Below are 19,930 nucleotides of genomic sequence, written 5' to 3'. Positions count from 1 at the left end.
TAATTTTGGAGAAAACTGAAGGGAAAACTGAACAGATTTTGTTGAAGGACAGGAAACTTCTCATATTGCATAGAACTAATCAAAAGCCCTAACTCCTATGATCCACAGCCCCTGTGGTTTGTCATAAACTGATAAAAAAAGCTAGCTGACAACTGCAAGAGAAGCAACTCACCTGGGAAATAGAGAGTTGACTGAGGAGCATTTTGTGTCAAAGAAGCACGAGCTGAGATTCACCAGTTGCTATGCATAAGAAATGTGGCCACTATGCTCATTAATTCTTGAACACTATTTTAGTGCTAAAAGTGGTGCGACATTTAGGTCACCTTTAGTCTGAAGCTGGCATTTGCCTCACAATTAGATTAATGAACACTCAGGGAAAGCTCAACAAATGCTAAAATCCAGTGAAATTGAAAACACTTTGGTGGCCATTAGAAGTCTACATTTCATCAGGAAAAAGTGACTAGTTCACTTTGATCATAGGATATTGCGTAGGTTTGTCTAATTTTCCTAGGCTTTTCTCCAAATATATAGCAGTCTTTCCACAGCCCTCTCCTATACTTAAGGAATGACAAAATCTTCACATCTTGGAGGGTGTCTCCCATCTGAAGGGACTCAAGGGAACAAACAATCTTAATCCAAGGTCTATGATCTTGATTGCAACATAGGAGAGGAACTGAAATAATAAAAAAACCCCATTGTCGTCTTAAAGATAGGATAGATATAGGTCATCCCTGCAAGTAGGAATGCAAGGGCTAGCACAATCTCAGTCTGTGCAGAAGGATTGTGCAGCCTCATGGCCAATGATGTGAAAGTACACCCAGCATAAGTTGGTGCTAGTGAAGATGGGAGCAGGGATGCTTTTCCTCCCTCTCCCACAGTAAACCCAGGCCTGCATATGCTAATTAATAGTCCTTGTGATCTGAAACTGAGGCATTAATAAGCTCTGTGTAGACTGTGCTATCATAAAGTACAAGGTCATACTCATAGGGATTAATATCAGGACTATCTGATCTATGCTGATGTCTCATCAGTTAGAAAAAATAGAGGGGAAAGACCTGATGTGCATTTTTCAATGAGAGGATGATGAGAAGCAATTAATTTGGTGTGATCATGAAAAAGCCAAATCACTGCTAGGATCTTTGGATGACTGCTAGGATCTAAAAGATGAGGTAGTTCCACTAGTGATACAAGTTACTAATGATGTTGTAAAAGTCTCCATCCAGAATATTGAACATAATTCTGGCCACCTATATCGGAGAGAAATTTGTTCAAATGGTAACAAATGAAGAGACTGGCCATTAGGATACCCAAGGGAACTTAGAAACCATTGTAGAGACTAAAAGATCTCACCTTGATTAGCCAGGAAAGCAGCAATAATAGAGCTCTCTTCAGTTATAAAAAAAGACTGAAATGTAAAAGAATTCTGAAACCTCAAGGTCGCTACTAGTGAGGAAATAAAGCAGCTCAGCTTGAACCTAATGAAAAGTACAGAGAAAATGAAAAGTCTGTAAGCTCGGAAAGTTTTGCCACAGCCTCCTTGAAAAAGCATCAAGAAAAAGCTCACTCAGAAATAGTCACTTAGTGGGAAGAATCCCACAAAACTGTAAAATCAGGATAATATAGGTCCTGTCCGATCCTACGTTACCACAAAGCTTCATAGACTGCTGACATCCACCTAATTCTGAATCTAATGGTAGCTGATCAATAATAGATTCAAAAGTATTTGGAGAGTGGGCAGACCCACAGTAAGCCTTGTTTGTTGAGCCCCCATAATAAAAAACATTAATGTGACTGAAAACCTTCTACAGAACTTGATAAAAGGCATTGAGCAAAGCAGATAGAAAGAAAGAAGCCCCAAGGATGGAGAACACAACTGGTTATCAGGGTGGCTGGCTCCAGTTAGGTAACTTACCACCTTGTTTGCTACACTTAGAGAAATTACTTTCCTTTTATTTTATTTAAGGTCTTGAAGGTCTTTTTCAAAATAACATCAGTAATATCATTCAGTCCTAGTAAAAGTGATGACAAACAGTGCTATGTGGAAAATAGGGCATATTTTATAAAATTAGTTTAGAACAAAGGATGATTTCTTATTATTCACACCATATATTCACACTTTTTTCCTTCAGCTGGAAGAACTAAGTAAAAAAGATAATTAACTGTTCAAAATCAGATAAATATCTTCAGAGTAATGATAATTAAACTGTGTCTCAGTTTGGTAATTTTATTTTTAAATAAAAATAAATGTGATATATTATTATATGTTTTTAAAATATATTGTGCTAGCTGAGTAAACAATTTTTTTATTCTTTTTTCTTTCTGATAATTGCTTGGAAACTAAGCAGATTATATAAATTGTATAGTTGCCTAAAAAAGTAAATATACTGGACTTAATGACCCAGGAGGTCTATTTCAGATTCATTTTCCCAGAACAACATGACATGGCTTTTGTGCTAGGACATGAAAGCTCTCAAAATGAAAAGTGTTATCTACTATAAAGTGACAATGATGGCAATGAGCCCATTTTTATTGGATCATTTCTAAAATGGATATGAGGAACGTTTGATACATATTTACTCCAGTTTTCCCAAGGATTTTTCTATTTCACATTTCCCTGGTTTCCTTTGTATCTATCTAAAGATTAAGAGACAATCTTTTCTTCAACCCACCAAACCCTGCTTCAGTATTACTATGTTGAGCTTGAATAGTTAAGTGGAATCTGAAGGTTCTTTAAAAATATAAAGAAGAAAAAAAAGAAGGCTTTGATAAAAGGTTATACATCTTCTGTATACTATATTATCTTAGTATAAGTAAAAGTATACTTATTTTAATCAAAATATGACAGAGGGCACAGCTGCATTGATATATGGACAATGTAATCCTACAAGCTGTCAGAATCACAAATAGAGAAGATGAATTTTAAAGGCAGGAAAGCAAACATACTCAGTGTGAGAAAGGTTACTGCTGAAAGGACTAATCTGACTTTTTAGAAGAGCGTAGAAAAGATATTACATGTTGACCTTAGAGTGTGTCACCAGTTGTTTTTCAGAAAAAAATATAACAAGTCCTAACACTCTTTATGCTTTTCAGCAGCAAAACTCATCTCAAAACATCTAGCTTGTCATCTGTGCAACTTTGCCCTTTACATACAGAGCTTCTAGGTGAATATACTTATCGCTACAGATTTCCCTGCTGCTTTTGTCTAAGAAGTCAACAACAAATTCGTGTTTTTTATTCTTTGTGAGGGGCAGTGAGGCATTTCATTTTACACAACAAAACTCCACGTAGTTTCACATTCAGCAAGCACACTTTGCACCTGTGAATTCAGATGCACAGTAGATTTGCTTTACGATTAGAACCTAGGCTGAAAACACAAACAAAATGGGTCTGCTTTATCAGTAACAAGTTCTTCTTAAATTTCAGTATCTGTGGGCTTACAGGTAGCCTTCAAATAACAAGTCTACTAAAGAAAGAGTATTACAATAAACAGCATTCCCGACAGCTTGTGTTCCAGCTGTGTTGTCTTTATTTACCAGACCCCATACCTGGTTTTCAGCTTGTATAACACCCTGACTACCCACAGACAGAATAAAGAAAAGCATGTGTGTTTATCTTGATGGTTAGTCTGTAAAACACATATAATTTCACAGATAAAAACAATTTCTGCCTGAAGTTCGTGGTTAAATTGCAGTTTTCTGATTTTAGAGAGAAGAGACTGGGTGACTTGCAATTTTGCCTGAGTACTGTATCTAATGTTAATTGAAAGAGTAGATATTATTTGACAACACTGCTGGAAATCTGGCTGGATTCCAGGAAAAGAGGGAAAAGATGATAGAGCTGTTTATTTTGCATTAGCTACTCTGAATAAAATGTCTAATTTAATCCAGATTGCTTTTTCACCCAGAAGGATTGATAATCTAAAAATGGCCAGAAGACTATAAGGGAAAAGCCATTTTTCTATTTCAGAGTTAGCACATATAGTTTTTTCATTTTACTAATGACAAGTAGCTGAGAGATATTTTGTATTTCCATAGAAGTGAGAGACAACAACCAATTAGGAAATTACATTCTATTTGCCATCACTCAAGAGCATCCCCAGCCCACACCTGCAATAAAGCCCCCATATAAATAATGCAAGAGGAGACTTTTTACAGATAAAATTAGCTTAGAATAGCAAAGTTCCTTCTCAAGTGACTCTGATCAGTTCTGTACAGGAAAAGGAGGGGGCAGGGGTGCTCTGTGGAAATCCTGCCTTTGGTTCTTCTCTTCTGCAGCAGCAGATATTCAGCAGCAGGAGGCAGTGGGTCTTGTATGTCTTCTACTGGCTGAGTACCCTCATGATTCCCTACTCCACAAAACATAAACCCTCCAGCTTGTTTAAAGAACCATCCAGAATAAAGGTCCCAGACCATCTTTTCACCATGCAATGCATCTAGAATGACAAGTGAAACATCTAGTCAGCAGCAGACAATGGGGGAAGAAATCCTTGCCTTCTCCCAGATGGAATGAATGAGAGGAACAGCTTTATTTCAACAATTGGACTGTAGCTCCAGTAATGTTTTTTCCTAGTTATTAATTGGCTGTTATTTTTGATAAGGGACACATGGATTCATACTACCTTAAAGTGTTACAAGTTTTTCATCAAAAGAAAGCCTTCATACCTGCAAGATTCCCCCAAAATATAAAAGAAAAATAAGAGACAACCATAAAACTGTTCAGCTAGGACCAGAGGCTGCGTCAAAGACAGCAGCAGGTCCAAATGAGTGTGTAGGGAATCTGACATGCTGCTTGCCATTCAGAACAGAAACACCCCAAGAGAAAAGCCAACAAGGCACCAAACTAACATGACTGGAAGCTACAATTCTTAAAAGTTGCACTTTTCTGGGCCTTTTTATGTTTGAAATGATTGTTACAGACAGCAGGATATGCAGAGAAGGATGATGGAGAAACTTGAACTTACTAATACTACTTGGTAAAATAATTTCTTTTTGTTTTTGTTTTTTAAACTTTTAAAAATGTATTGCAGTACAGTGCTGAGAAAAGCATGCATGTACTGATTTCTATTGTTTTTCTTAGATACTTCATCAGCCCTCAGTAATCTGCTATCCAAGCTCCTTTGATGTTTTAGGAAATTTATTACTGCAATATCCTTGCAGGTTAAGGAACTGCTATCAGCCCTCTTGGAACAAATAAAGGAGGTGGAAAAAGAAATTTCATATCAAATAAGGAAACTGTTTTAAAGTTAGGAATGAAATCTAAATTTCTTTAGCTCAGCATTTTAACCTCTGATTAAATGTCAAGTTCAAAAGCTTTTTTTTTGTCTTTATCATTGCTCCCACATAAAAAGCCAGGCTCAGATCACACCAGAGATAGACTATTTATGAATACACCAAAAATCATTAAATTTAGAAAGAAACAGACAAGCAGAAAATTTTGCCCCACTAATATTTCTAAGATGATCAGGATAAGATTTTTAGCATTCTGTTCAGCAAGAACCCCCAGACAGAACCAGCCAGACACAAAATTCTAGGAAATATGGCTCTGTATCCAGGTATTGTAATGGCTAAAAAGATGACCCACAGGAGAGGAAAAAAAAAAATAAATCTCCAACATATTTATTTATTAGTACAAAATCAACAAAGAATTAAGGTTACATACATTTAGGAGAATGATTCTGAAAATTTTCTAAACTCATTTTGTCTCAAACCTAATTTGATAAAATCATGGGAGAAAAAAATACCACAATCAAGTTCTACTAGATATTGATCTACTAGGTATTGATTATATGGGAAAGAATGTCAGAATCATTGTTTGCCTTGTTCATATGCTAAGATGATGTCAAGGCATTTTCTACTGTCTGTTTTTCAAGAGTTGAATTAGAGGCATCCTAGGTGTTCCCAGAAAAAACTCTTAGTACAAACTGTTTACTAGACTCTCAGCATTTCTTACTTCTGCCTTGAAAAAGAAAGAATGAATTTCAGGGCCACATAACCACGTGTTAAGTATGACAGTATTAGCAGAGCTGAGGCACTGAGTTATTGAATAGCTCATTAGAAGGACACACACTGAACTGTAAAGGTTATAAAAAGACATCCAAACTTGCTAACAGTTGCTTTCATGAGAAATTTCGATTGAAAAGGTCACTAAAGAGCCTGACTTCCCCCCTGCTCCAAATTACCATGCAATTGAGCAGTACTGTGCCAGAATTACAGGGGGTATTAACAACAAGAAAATTAAAACAGCTAGAAAAAGTTAATAGTTAATAAAAATCACAGAAGCAGCAAGGTTAATATTATATTTGTTGTCTTCTAGGCAAGGTCAGACTGGGATATGGGAAGAATAACACTACATACATATTAACACAAATTATATTGTACAAATACACATATTTCTGCCCAGACACACACATATACATGCACGCATGAATGCTTTACTCTTATCTATAACATGCCTCCCTACATACTGGCAGAAAAAAGTCAATAATCCATTGATTTACAAAAGCATGGATAGCACATTATCCCAGCCCCACTGATATGCAGCAACTCATGTGGGGGTAAAAGAGGAGGAACACAATGGTGGACAAAGCCTTGGGTTCACTCTTTTATTTTTTCATAAATGACTGCAGCTTATCTACTTTCTCCCAGCTAGGCAGCTGGAAGACCTAGCCCTTTGAAGCACAAGTATCTCATTCCCTTTAGTTTACCTCCTTGTACAAGAAAACACATTTGACCTTTTATTCTTTTAACAGTTTATCTCAGATCTCTAATACACCAAAAAAAGAAAAAGCTTAACTGTCATTAGACTGACATAAGAGAATATTTGAAGTTATTTCAGCAGGTTTTAGATTAGCAACAAAAAATTTTAAGAAGTTATTTTTTTCAATAAATTCTTGTAAAGGGAAAAGAATGCTTTGTGTTTGGGGACCACATCATGCAGTGTGGAAACACATGTCATATGGTTAGGAATAAGAAAAGTAAAAATCCCCAAACAAAGTTTTTCTTTTCCTTTCTTGCCTTTGCTGCACTAAACAAAACTAAACAACCTCAAGTAATGTGAAATGAAATCATGGATCTTATCTAGGTCACAATTTTTCCCTTTTTAGTAAATAGATAATGACTCATCTTCACCATCCTCAAATTAATTTCTTCACATTATGGTATAAATACACCAAAGTCACAGGTTGAAACAGTGTAAGGGAGAGGTGAGCACATCTCAGCCCAGACAATAGTAGGTTAAAGGTTCTTTATTACAGATCAGAATGGAAGTGAAGATGACAGGATCTGTATCCTCTGCTTACTTATTGTATCACTTGAACAATTTAGCACTACTCTACATTGGCCATCCTGTAATCCCTCTGGTCCCAGGACTCCTGGTCCTCCAGGCATTCCCAGTCACTTGCCTCAGTCTCAGCACTCTAAGCTGAGAGAACTCCTGCTGGCTAGAGAAACCATTTCAAACATTTTCCTTATACTTCATTCCCAGGACCAACATTCACTAACATAAAGGGATGCTGGATTTATGCATTTATGATGACTAATATGCAGCTTTGTCTACTCAGGCCAGCAGGCAGGAAGTTCAACACTGCAAAGGTATGGCCAAAAAACCCACAGTGGGTGTTCAATGCCCAGCATCCTGAATTCAAACCTCAGCTCCTTTCCTAAGCACAATGAATCAGGCCCTTTTCTGCAGTGTTAGTCATTCTCCTGCCAGCCATTATCTTCCATTGTTCCACTAGACATTCTTTAAAATAGGTCAATGACTTTTTGCATAGCTTTTCATACTCTCAAGTCCATCTTTTAAATCATTGTGGGTTCAGTTTATGTTGTGTATATCTCTTTGCTATATTTGTATATTGCCCTGTCAGCATTACCTTCCTGTGCACAGCTGTCCAGTCCTTTCAGAGGACAAACATTCTGCTTTTGATTCTGTTATCAAAAACTTGCTGTTTATCAGTTGCAATCTCACTGCTCCCATGCATCTGGGCTTTTCGTGGGGTTCATCTAAAGTAAATTTGTGTCACCTACAGCACATAAAACTTTGGAAATGGAACACACTAATCCCACATGTAGTCATAATAGTTGGCTGTAATTATGAGACATGAAGTCTTGAATATTCAAGCCACCTATGCAGACAACCACTGATAATCCACAAGGCATTTCTCCCTCCAAAAACCATGTTTGGCATCATGAATGTTAATGTATACCCTAAGATCCCACATTCTTCTTGTATAACCAAGGTACCCAAAAATAAGGGCTTTTTAGATGCTAAATCTGCAGCCTTCTAAAAATACTTCGTATCAAAACTTGCAACAAGCACAAAGAAAAAAAGCCACTAATTACTTACTTCCAGTTGGTTGAATTAATTACTATTCCAAAAATGCATATGCTTAGGGGAAAAAAAAAGTCAGCTTTTTGACAGTTTGATCTAATACCCTAATACAATATGCACCAGTGCCACATGATGAATGGAAAGCTAAACCAAAATGGAAAATATACATGAGAGTAAGATTGAAAAGATAAATTATTTTCTTATTTGGACATGTCCCATTAGAAAAAATGATACCAAAATGCTGCTTCCTAAAGTTAGTTGAATTCTGTATGCACAGGCAGTGATGAAGTGTTACATAAAGTAACCAGCAAGTTTTCTCCATAGAAAGCATGAGTATCTTTTTCTCTGCCTGTTGAAAGCATTGTCCAATGCAAGGAAAGAGAAGAAAAAGACTTTAAACATTTAAGTACGTCCCTGGATAAAGAAGATTCTCTTTGTAAGTTTCCCAAACATGGATTTTGAATAAATCTGGAAAGAGAAAAGAGGAAAGCATTGAAACAACCACATAAATACCTTCTTTAGAGACACATACAAGTTTTGACATGGAATAAATGGAAAAGGGTGGGAAGAACTTTCTCTCTGAGTAAGGGCTAGTGTGACTCTTCCAGTACTATGAGTCAGCTGTAGTCTGGTAACTTGCCATTAAAACATTCCCCTCCAAATAAGGTGACAAAAAGGATTTGATAAAAGGCTAAGATATTTATATTTATAGTGCCTAAAGGAAAGGGACATCTCTCTCGTCTCAGAAACCAGGCTTGTCTTTCCACACAGACCCAAGTATTTGCTATGTTTGACCTTTGGCCCTTGGTGCTCATCTCCAGGAACTATTTATCCATTGCTTTTCCCATTGTCTCCACACATATCTTGCTATCAGGGAGGAGGAGAGGTAAGGTTTCCAGTGCACTTTTATCACCTTCCATGGTTTGTGTTCTGTCTCTCCTATCTCTTTTGTTTTTATCTTAGTGTGGCATGTCACAGGCAGCAGACACTGAACCAACCAACTGGAGAACAGCTGTGCTCCTGTGCTTGTCAATAGCTGGGCTTTTGTCTGCACATCAATAATCACTGCTATCACTGTCATCTCAACCCTGGAGACCTCCAGTGGTCTTCTCCTGCTGTTTCTAATAACTCTTGAACTCCTAACCTAACAGCATTTTATATGAAAGAATAACATATGTTTCAGAGTTGAAAAAAATCAACACCATGTCCTACCTCCATATTTCAAGCTGACAAGAGTGAGACTAATCTCACACAATGGTAGTTGTCTACCTCTGAGCTAGTTTCACAGGTTGCCTTTGCAATCAGTAGAAAGAAGCGGACTTAGATACAATTCACGGAATGCCTCTCCTAGGCACCAGACAGATCTCTTGGATGTCTGCCTTACAGCAAGATAAACTGCATCCTACAAGAGCCCATCTTTCTCTATCAACCAGCAAGAGAGCCCATACAACAAGCTCAGAAGCCAGTGTCTAAATGTCTTCATTTATGTTGGGATTTCCAGAGCTCCTGTGCTTGTGGAGAATACCTCCATGTGAAGAACACAGCTCAATATATCATCAGGGGCAACCTCAGTGATCTGCAGCTTGGGACAACCTCCTGTCACAAAACAGGGAGCAAGACTCCCCTGACAGCTTCTTACTGATCTCTTTTGCCTTTTCAAGAAGTCTGTGTCAGTGGTCAATGATGAAGACAAAATATTGGCCAGTGTGGAACTTGGGTCTGATCCAGTCTGCCTAGTCCAACACTAAATCCAAACAAAGGTAACAAAAAGTAAATTAAACATTTTTCTCTCAGATACTTTCCAAGGAGAAAAAGACAGATGAATCTCAGAAAGGCTGATTCAGTCTCATTGAATTTCATTTGGAATTTGTCATTTACTCCAATATTATCACCATGCATATTCCAACAAAAGCAGAATATTTGTTTGATTCATTAGCTTACAGTTTTGCATTCACCTTTCGTGGGCTGGGTTGGGCTGAGCATGCAGAAATCAAATGCTTGCAGAGTGCCGATTAGAAGGATTTATTGTATGCCTTTCAGGAAGAATGCAGACATAACTATCCCCAGGGAAATGCTCACAAAGTATTCCTCTTAAACATAGAAGGCAATGGGTGGTAACAGGCTGCTCGAGTTATCTATTTGTTAGTACACAATAGCTGATTAAAAAGCTTTTTATTGATTTCCTGGGTGAAGATCTGTGATTACCTTCACAGCTACTGGTATTATATGTAACAGCAAGATACCCCCGTGGGGTAGAAACTGATTTTACTTTTGAGTTAAAGCAGTACCTTGTTCCAGTTAGGTTTACTTGGAAACCAGTTCCACCTTATTAAGTAGTTCTAATGTTTTGACACTTATCTTCAACAGATTTTGAGAAACCTCAATTATTGTTTTTTTAGAGTTAATGAATAAAAAAAAAGAAATCTCTACAAATGACAAAAGCTCAGCCATGGGCTTACCTGTGACTATATACAGAATTACCTCCCTTCTCAAAGCAGGTAAGTGGACACACAATTCCCACAGCACACACATTTGCTTTTATTTTTATGATGTTCCATCCTGCGCTTCAGAAATACTAAAAAAATGTCACGGAATTCAGTATGCTGGGAAAAAATGTATTCAAGCCAACAACTTTTTGCAGCCTATATTTTTGATTTTTTTGGATGAGCTTGAAGCATATTTTTCTAGATTTACTGAATGTAACTTTTATCAGATGAAAGAAGCCAAAAAAGGGAAAAGGCAGCCAGATGAAACCTAAGGAAGGTATCAACTAGATAAAGAAATGGCCACACAGGCAGAAAAACAAGCAAAATAAAAGCAAATTAAACAAATGGGTGCTAGGGGAAATAGTTGAAGAACACAGACCACTCCAGAAATGGCTATTTATCATGACATTTTGTATATGGATTGATCATTGGCTAAGTTATAACAACAATTATCCTGTCCTTGTTTTGGGTGGTGCTGAAATCTGAAGTCACATTTCTCCTTTCTTCCAGGAACAATCTGAAATTATAGATCATTAAAATGTATTAGGGGAAAGAAAAAAATCTTGACATCAATTGTTTTCATTTTCAGCACATTTTAGTTAGTTCAGAAATGTCACAGGATTTCATAAGCTACCTTTCATTATTTCAGTGCTGGAAATGGTGGTTGCATCATCTTACAACCTTGTTTCTGAAATTTAATAGCTCAACACACAGAAGCTGCAATCTAAGTGACTTTACAATAAAAATATCATAGATAGAAATCTTAATTAAAAACTTGCCCCGTTGTAAGCCACTAAATATCAGAAAATGTTTAAAAACATGAATGATTGTCCTAAAAACATATCCACATGAATTATATATCCAACCCTCCAGACTCTTATGTGCCTGCAGTTTTCTGTATTTTTTATGAATGTTTCCTTATACTGTCTCTAATTGCCTGCTGAAAAACAATCTGGAAATAAAAGCAGTGTGCTTCACCTTTACCCATAAGAGCTGAACCTCATGGTTTGAAGTGAAAATGATAAACAAGAATCAATGATTAGCCAGAAATACAACTTACTAAGCTGGTCACAGAAAAGCTGGAGTTTTTTCCCAAAATTTTGTTTATATCCACTAACCTATTAGCAAATTCTCTGGCAGGCTGCAATCATCTCCTCAGACTCCTGTTACTAAAGCACCCCTGACAATACCCAAGATTCTGTTAAGACCTCTGGACCTCACCCTGTCTCTATCTTAATCTCCCCCCAACATCCTCAGCTGAAAAATAAACCTGGGTTGCTCTGGCTTGCCTTGAGTTTTTGCATTTTGACTCGTGCATTGGCCATTCCCATTGAGCAAACTAGGCAAGAATCACAGAGTTGTCCTGCCTGTACCCTTCTCTCTGCAGGTGTCCCTTGTCTCTCTAGCACCTAATTGTCATAAAACTTGTAGGAAGTTACTCTCTTGTAGATCTGCTGTATCTTACTGAAATTGGCTAATAAATGTAAAAGTTATTAGAGGGCTCAGGGAACTTCCAGCCCTACACTTTGGTCATAAAAAGCTTCTTTCCCTGACACATTTTCCCCATTCCTACCACACTCTGAAACACAAACAGACCTCAATTATTTCAATACATTCAGCTGGTGGAATTTCCAAAGAGAGAAAGGAAAGACCTTACATTAACAGAATTAAATCCTAACTTGCTCTCAGCTCAAACCAGTAGCTCTGGCACAGTAATAGCTGTGGTGGTGGTTTTGAACAGGGAGAGACCTCCCCTTACACAGAGCAGTAATTGACAGAGGAGACACAAATTGATAAAGCATTCAGGCACATGGAGATTCATGCCAGCATTATAGAGACTAAGAGAGAAGTCAAAGTGTGCAAGACATTTGCATGCAAAAGCAAACTCTAAAGTTAAACTGAAAAGAGTTGAATGCTGTCTACCTTCAAATCCAATATCCATGCTGACTGTATATTACCAGCCTGCACATATATTTGTGATTCCCAGCATCACCTACAATCCTCCTTTCCAGCCTACTGTTGGTTGATGGGGATGCTGTTTTCCTTCCAGTTCAGTCCTGTGTGGCTTGGTCAGAGTCCAGGCTGATTTCTGCTGCATCTTTAATCTTGTAATACACCCACAGATAAGTAAAGGGTTAATATCTTATAGACAAACAGTCCCAACCACTCTTTTCATGGCACTATGGCTAATAAGAGGAGAACACCAGATTATTCAGGACACAGGTAATAAGTCTGAAAATGTTAGCCAGAAAGAAAATCAAAATGTGAGGAAATGTGAACTTTAAAGTGAAACTTAATTGATCTCAAGAAGAATGTCTAAAGAAGTTAGAGAGAAAAGGCATATTAACAATCCAAGAGATGGAAACAGTCCCTTTTTGTTCCCACTCAGGCTTTTTTCCTTTCAACTTCTTCAGTTTATCTACTCTATTAAAATCTCTTACTCCCAGACCGTTGTTCAGAAATCTCATTAATCGAGATGTAGGAAAATAACAATGAAGAGAGCAAATAGATTTTGATTCACAGATGTTTAAAGCTGCAAGAGATTGTTCACACTATTTATTTTGATGTCTCATATAACAGAATCATTCGTCTGGATTTCATGCAGTAATTCTAGCAGAGGAAGAAAAAGGAAAATCTTATGCATAAATAAAGTACTCTGAGATTTCATATTCACACATACACAGACAAATATACAAACTCAGAAATTAGCTATCCAGAATATTTAAAATAATTCAAATATTCAGAAAGGAAAAAAAAATAAAATCAAAGTCAATGAGGAATTGCCAGAAAATGCTGCCAGTTTTCCTTTATGCATCATATGCCTCCAGCCCTCCAGCTAGAAGAGGTTTTTTTCAGGGAAAATGATCTTATTACCTATGGATAGGAATGTTTGTCAAACTCATGTTTTCTGGGAGCTCAGCCTGTTCACTGTGAATGTTAATTTAAACACAGCACAACAAAAACACAAACGACAACAAAACTAGAAAAACTTATCCTATTCCAATTTCTGAAACTTCCTTCTCTCTTTTCCTTCTGGTAATTCTAGTTCCAACATGGATTCCTGCCCATTCAAATCTAGGATATTTCTGTTTGTTTTCACTAGAGGATGGAAAATTATCCCTTAGTCAAGAAGGAAAAAACACAAGTATATCTCTAAACATACATCAAACAAACATGGACACTGGGTGTCTCTTAGGCACCTTGGCAATGAAAATAATGGTAGTTACAACAGAAGTGATACCTGCCTTCAAGGCAGACCTAAGGCAGGAATACTCACACACACACCTCCTCACAAGTTTTTGTCAAAGTATATTAATGAAATAGGAGTGGGAGAAAAGACGCAGTGGTACAGAGATGGAAAAGCTTGTTGAGAAGAACATGACACCAGGGAGGTCTCATGCACTGAAACCCTTCAGCCACTGAAACCCCTTACTCTGCTGAAGTCTGTCCTGTTCTTCCTGTTCCTCCTGGGAAGAGTTTAAATTAGGTTAAGACATCTTTCGGCATCTCAGAAGGAAGGTAGGTTAATTCCAGACCCCTTCCCCTGGAAGAAAACTAGGTAATACTCCCCACATCAAATTTGGCCTGAGGGCCTGATATACCTAGAAGATATTTATTTTGTCTCCTTCCTTCATTTGAGTAAACTATTTTTACGTGGCTTGTCTTGCACAGAGAAGGAGGGGATGTTCTCTCTGAACTCTGCTGCTGAAGCTGAGTTCATAAATATCAAAGAAGAAAGAAATGCAGATGAATGGCAGCAGCAGTGAAAACGCTGAAGCAAGGAAGAGAAACAGGGCAAGAAGGAGAAATGCTTGGGAGGATCATTTAAAAGCTGCAAAACAAAGTATTTGTTTTGCAGCAGTGGAAACATCTGAAATGAGAAAGCAATTTGCAGGCTATTTGGCCTCAAAGCTCCAGCATGATCAAACAAATATGCCTGGAGAAAAAAAAGATCAGGATTTTTTCATGTTGTTACTATACTCTTTTCCTGGTTTTCCTCCTCACTGCACAATTAGCTGAGGAACTCACAATTTTAAATTTTCCTTCAAGGGTTTAAATGGTAACCCTGGAACAGGAGATTGCTGTGTCAAACTCATGGGTCACTTTTCTCCCACTTAACCAGCACCCTGCACATTGAAAACTGCCACCATTAAACAAAACAGCTCTCTCACCCTTGTCAACATTTTACTTTGGGTATGCATCTGAGGGGCTCCCCCTCCCTCATTGCTCTCCTTTCTCTGCTTTGCAGCATCCTCTACTGCTCTACAGCACAGGAACAAACCCAAGTCACCTCTGCAACAGGGAAGGTCACCACCCTCCAAGCAGGCAGTGGAATTTATTGTAGGCAGGAGTGCATTTATTTTACAGGTGGAAGATACAGACAGCAGGTAAGGGCCCAAAGTTAAGCTTCCTTAGAGTACTATGATGGAAATAACCACAACCCCTCTGGAATTGTTAGAGATTGCTGTTGAACATCAGAGCATTGTCAGAACTAAGAAATATTTGATTAGTTTAAGTGTCCTAACACAACAGTCCCTCTTTTCATGTTTTCAACATACAACTGTGAAGGTCTCTCAGATATTGCTCCATCCTCTCCAACAGTGGTTGCCTCTGCTTTCCCTCCTGATAACTATTCTGATTCAACAGTGATTCCATGGTCTCCTTATAGGACCTTAGGGATCAGCTGGAGATTTGGGGGGTTTGTAAAGACTTTGGTACTGTTACAAATATTTCTGGAAACTGATCTTCATAATTATTCTTCACTATCTTACATTGAGAAAAAGGCTTGGGCACCCACTCTTACTGATATTCAGTTTCCACATGGAATTCCTGTTCCTGGGACCTTTTTTGACCCAGCCCTGGCAGCCACGAATACAGTGAAACAATCTAGATTTTAGTGAACCTGGGAAGACATCAGAGGTGATGTGCTCCAGGTGAAACACTCTATTTCCAATTCCTTCAGCTTCAAATATTTTAAAACCAGATTTAATATATAATTTCTGAACTTCACTTGCATTATGGTATTGCCTTAATAACTCAAAGTATATTTGAATAAAATCTTCCTTAGTTCTACAGACACAGTAGGATCACATATTGCAAGAGGATGACATGACAACTTAAAGCTGGTTTTCAAATGGACAGTTTCAGAAAAATTAAAGGTTTCAGAGTTTCTTAAAATGGGAAAGACTTTAAAGTATTCTATATTAATGTGACAAAAGAGTGTTGTGCTCATGGTCTATTAAACCTGAAGAAGTATACCCTAATAAAACCTGAAATAGGATGAACACAAGTAGCATCTTAAAATTGTATGCTAAGCTAGAGCAACACACATGGATATAATTTTATCAGGGCAAGAGATGTATGTGACATCAGCTCAAATGCAAATCATGTCACTTCAATAGTCTCTGAGAGAAGTGTGAAGTAAAATCAATTCAAATTGCATGACTGGATACATGCATCATTCTTTTAACAATATAGAACTTTTTTGGTCTGTATTGTTACTACAAAACATTGGTAAAAAATAAAGGCAATTTTGATTGGGTTGGTTTTTTGTTTGTTTGTTTTTGGACAGCGCCAAAAGACCTTATTTGCACAGGGAAAAGAAAAATACTTTTTAATCATTTTGTAATCAGCTAATGCCCTGACTCATGAACTCAGACTAACCCACTCTAGCAGGTAAGCTAAAAGTTTTATGGATGATCATAAAGTTAGCTAGTGTTTTTTAAAAGTGCAGCTCCACTGTTTGATTCTGACCTCCAGCATAATCTAAGTGCTTTGTGAGGAAATATTTCATTTCATTTGCTTGAAATTTATCCATGATTATCTTCATGTGACCTCATGTCCTTTAATTATGAGACCATAAAAATCTGGGACTGCTTGGGTTTCTTTGTATATTCTTTATATCTTCAGTGTTTCAATTAAAGCTAGGTTAGATCGTTTCTAATGCTAAGAAATCCCAAATTTTACAAAATGTCAGGATGAAGTTTATTTTTCGTAGATCAACATGCCTAATTTTCCTAAATCCTGCTTGTTCACATGATAAGAATAAATCCCAGACTGCAATGTCATGCAAACATTTATTTGATTTTAAGATTTTCTTCCTTGGAAGTATCATTTGAATTAGACTCACATTGATTTCAACAAGACTGATCTTACTTTATATGACAGAATAGAGCAAGGGTTTTCAAGATGAAGCAAGGGCTCTCCTTTTGGGAGAAGGACTTACTGAATGAGACATTGGAGAGTGAAAAATCAGAGGGCACCCCAGTCCCAGAAACAAGAGGTTCAGGGATACCATGAACATCTGGATCGGATTTGCTGAAATCTTTGGGAAATGAATGCACTGCAGGTTCTTGCTGGCACGTCAACTCTCAATCTCAGGTTAGAAAACACCTGCTACAGTCTTGATAAATCTTATCCCTGCCAAAAGCAGACTAAATTGAGTACCCACCTTTTGAAGTTTATCTTTCATGCTCTGCATAGGAAAAATCTAAGCAAGAAGGTATTGCCTTCGAAGCAAAGGTGATTTTGGACCTTATTTAGGGTTGGCATAGTCCCAAAAGAACAATTTAGCTAGTAACTTTTACTAGCCACGATTTCACTCTCGCATTGGATGCACCTAAATCAAATTGGCAACATATCAAAGTCAAAACACAGCAACGTTCCTGGAGATTAAAAAAAAACTCTAAAAACACACCATAAACAAACAACTCTGTTATATACCTATCAAAAACAAACAGAAAAGGTACTCAGTGTAGAGTCTGATAAGTAAAATTTAGCACAAAAAATACCAACATTGCGCTCCATCCCTTCCATTTGTTATAATCGCCTGTTCTGTTCTACATAACTGTCCTTATGATTATATTCAGTTTCAGGCAAGAGGCGTATGACTGAAGAAATATACTTCAGAAATAACCTCTTCTTGACACTTTCTTGAAGTTCCTCAAATAATCATTTTCAGTATTTCTATAACAGAATGACTGAAGGAGTTAGGGAAAAAGATTGAGACGAAGAACAACACTGAGGCAGGGAAATCCATCTATCCAATTATACGGTCATTTCTCCCGGGAGGTGACACGTTATGTACCAAGATCTATCCGATTTTATACTGTTATCCCAGAAAAGCTGCAGCCACTCTGGAGCCTACCACTATGTTCCCTTTGCTATTTTCTGCTCTTAGCCAAATTTTCTGAAGTTTACTCAGATGGAACATTCTCATGCCTTCCACCTACCTTCTGTGACACCCAATTAAAGTGCAGTTGAGTGGAAAGAGCCCAAGACAGTTCCATTATGCAGCAGAATAAGAGGGAAACATCAGTTCCTGTGCAAAATGGGTTGTTACTTAATGACACATCAAAAGATTTTTACAGAAATATAGTTGTTAGAATAAAAATGTGCTGCTTATTCAAGGCTAAAAGTGCTCAAGGACTCTTTAGTCCATTGACAGAAATTCACTCTTGATATGCAGAAACATTTAGAAAGGATTTTACTCAGCTACGGAAGCTGAGGTTGCTGCCTTCCAATCAAAAGTTCAATATTGGTTAGGTTTGTTTTCCATCTGAACTACAGGTATTGGTTCTGAACCCTAACATTTTTAAACAAGCCTAGAGATGGCTTCAAGCTATGCTTGACAAGAAAACCATAACCCCAGGTGGGAGAGAAAGGCATCAGAAAACTTGACATTGTAGTCGGTCTCAATTTCCTAATATCCATTTAGAGGGCCTCTAAGTATGTCAGAGACATCATGTGTATGTGAAGGAAAATGGCTCAGATTAAACCACACCCTGAGACACACAACCAGGTTAGAAAACCTATCATGGAAAGAAGGGATTTGAGCCACAGAGCAGTGTCTTTTGCCTTACAGAATTTGGTTTGCTACATTAAACATCATCTGGTTATATCTATATAGAACTGTGGACAGAAAAAGAAGCTGGGCTAAATATGGAACACATTTAATTATCTGCAATCTTGCAGCCTTAAAGATGATAGTTATAGGGCATTTTTTTTTATTTAAGAAAACCACTAACAATTCTAATTTTTAATGTTTGACAATCTCTGGAAGTACGTTAAAAATATTTATCAACACTGTCTAGTGAAAAGCAAATTTAAAAATTTGATTATATGCCAAGAGATAGATGGACATGCTTAGGGGAAAAAATATTTTGGAGACAAAATTATCAGATAAGCCTAGGTATCATCCTAATCATTCAAAACTATTAAGCAAATATCTTTGCCATTCAATAGCCTGGACTCTGTCATTTCAGAGGCAAACACACTTCTAGTGCATTTGTTTTAATGGAGGTTTAAGGGTTGCTGATGAGTAGCTTGGCATGCCAGGGGAAAGCAAAAAGCCTATTGAACTCTGTTTAATTCCATGACTACAGAATCCATGAGGCAGGGCTTTGCAGGGAGCATGAAAACAGCCTGGGTGGGAAGTGGTGGCCTTAAGGGCTTGTAAACAGAAATTTGTTTTCACCTGCTCTCAGTTTAATCACCACCCTGCTTAATCTGTGCTGCTCCTCATGTATTTCAGAAACAGTCTGTCTTTCTGCTTCAAAGTTTCTGATGACCATGACCTACAGAGTCAGATCCATGTCAAGCTTGTGCCCTTCTGTCCATCACTCCAAGTGTCCACAGTTGTGTAGTAGTAAAAGCACAGAAAAAAAGCCAGGTCTTAAATTGAGGGGAAAAAAACAAGATGAAAAAAAAAATAAAAAAATAAAAAAAAACACAAAAAAAAACACCCCAAAAGCCCCTAAAAGCAAAAGCCAAAACAAAACAAGCAAAAAACCCCCACATTAAAATCAACAGAAATCAATTTTTCCAACTCCTATGATGGCCCCAACTCTGATTTCGAAGGCCTGCTAAGAAAGCATATTTTAAGCATATTTCTCAAGGACCAGCCCAGAGAGGAGACATTTTAACAAAATCTATTAGTGAACAATAATTCATGCTATCTATCATATTGTGCCATTCATTCATGCATGATCTAACAAGATGACATTTAATACAAAATAAGAATGATGAAGGTCACAGGAATTTGCACAATTTATTATTGGTGTCAAGCTGGATTAGTTTAGCCAGCGCTTGACTAAAATTTGCCTAGGATGACTCTC

The 19,930-nt window shown here is 37.4% G+C and overlaps 1 long non-coding RNA gene across 1 annotated transcript in view; it reads right to left on the bottom strand.

Moving 5' to 3' along the window:
- Positions 1–2,778: 2,778 nt before the first annotated feature.
- The window catches only part of LOC147652268 (uncharacterized), a 39,829-nt gene continuing 22,677 nt past the window's right edge, over positions 2,779–19,930 (bottom strand). Inside the window, exon 2 of the long non-coding RNA XR_015289325.1 lies at positions 2,779–4,432. This is a non-coding gene — a long non-coding RNA (uncharacterized LOC147652268). The remainder of the gene's footprint in view (positions 4,433–19,930) is intronic.

This window comes from Cyanistes caeruleus, chromosome 7 (assembly GCF_971803275.1).
Source record: "Cyanistes caeruleus chromosome 7, bCyaCae1.hap1.1, whole genome shotgun sequence".
Classification (NCBI taxonomy): Eukaryota; Metazoa; Chordata; class Aves; order Passeriformes; family Paridae; genus Cyanistes; species Cyanistes caeruleus.
This window is presented reverse-complemented; position numbering and strand designations above follow the sequence as displayed.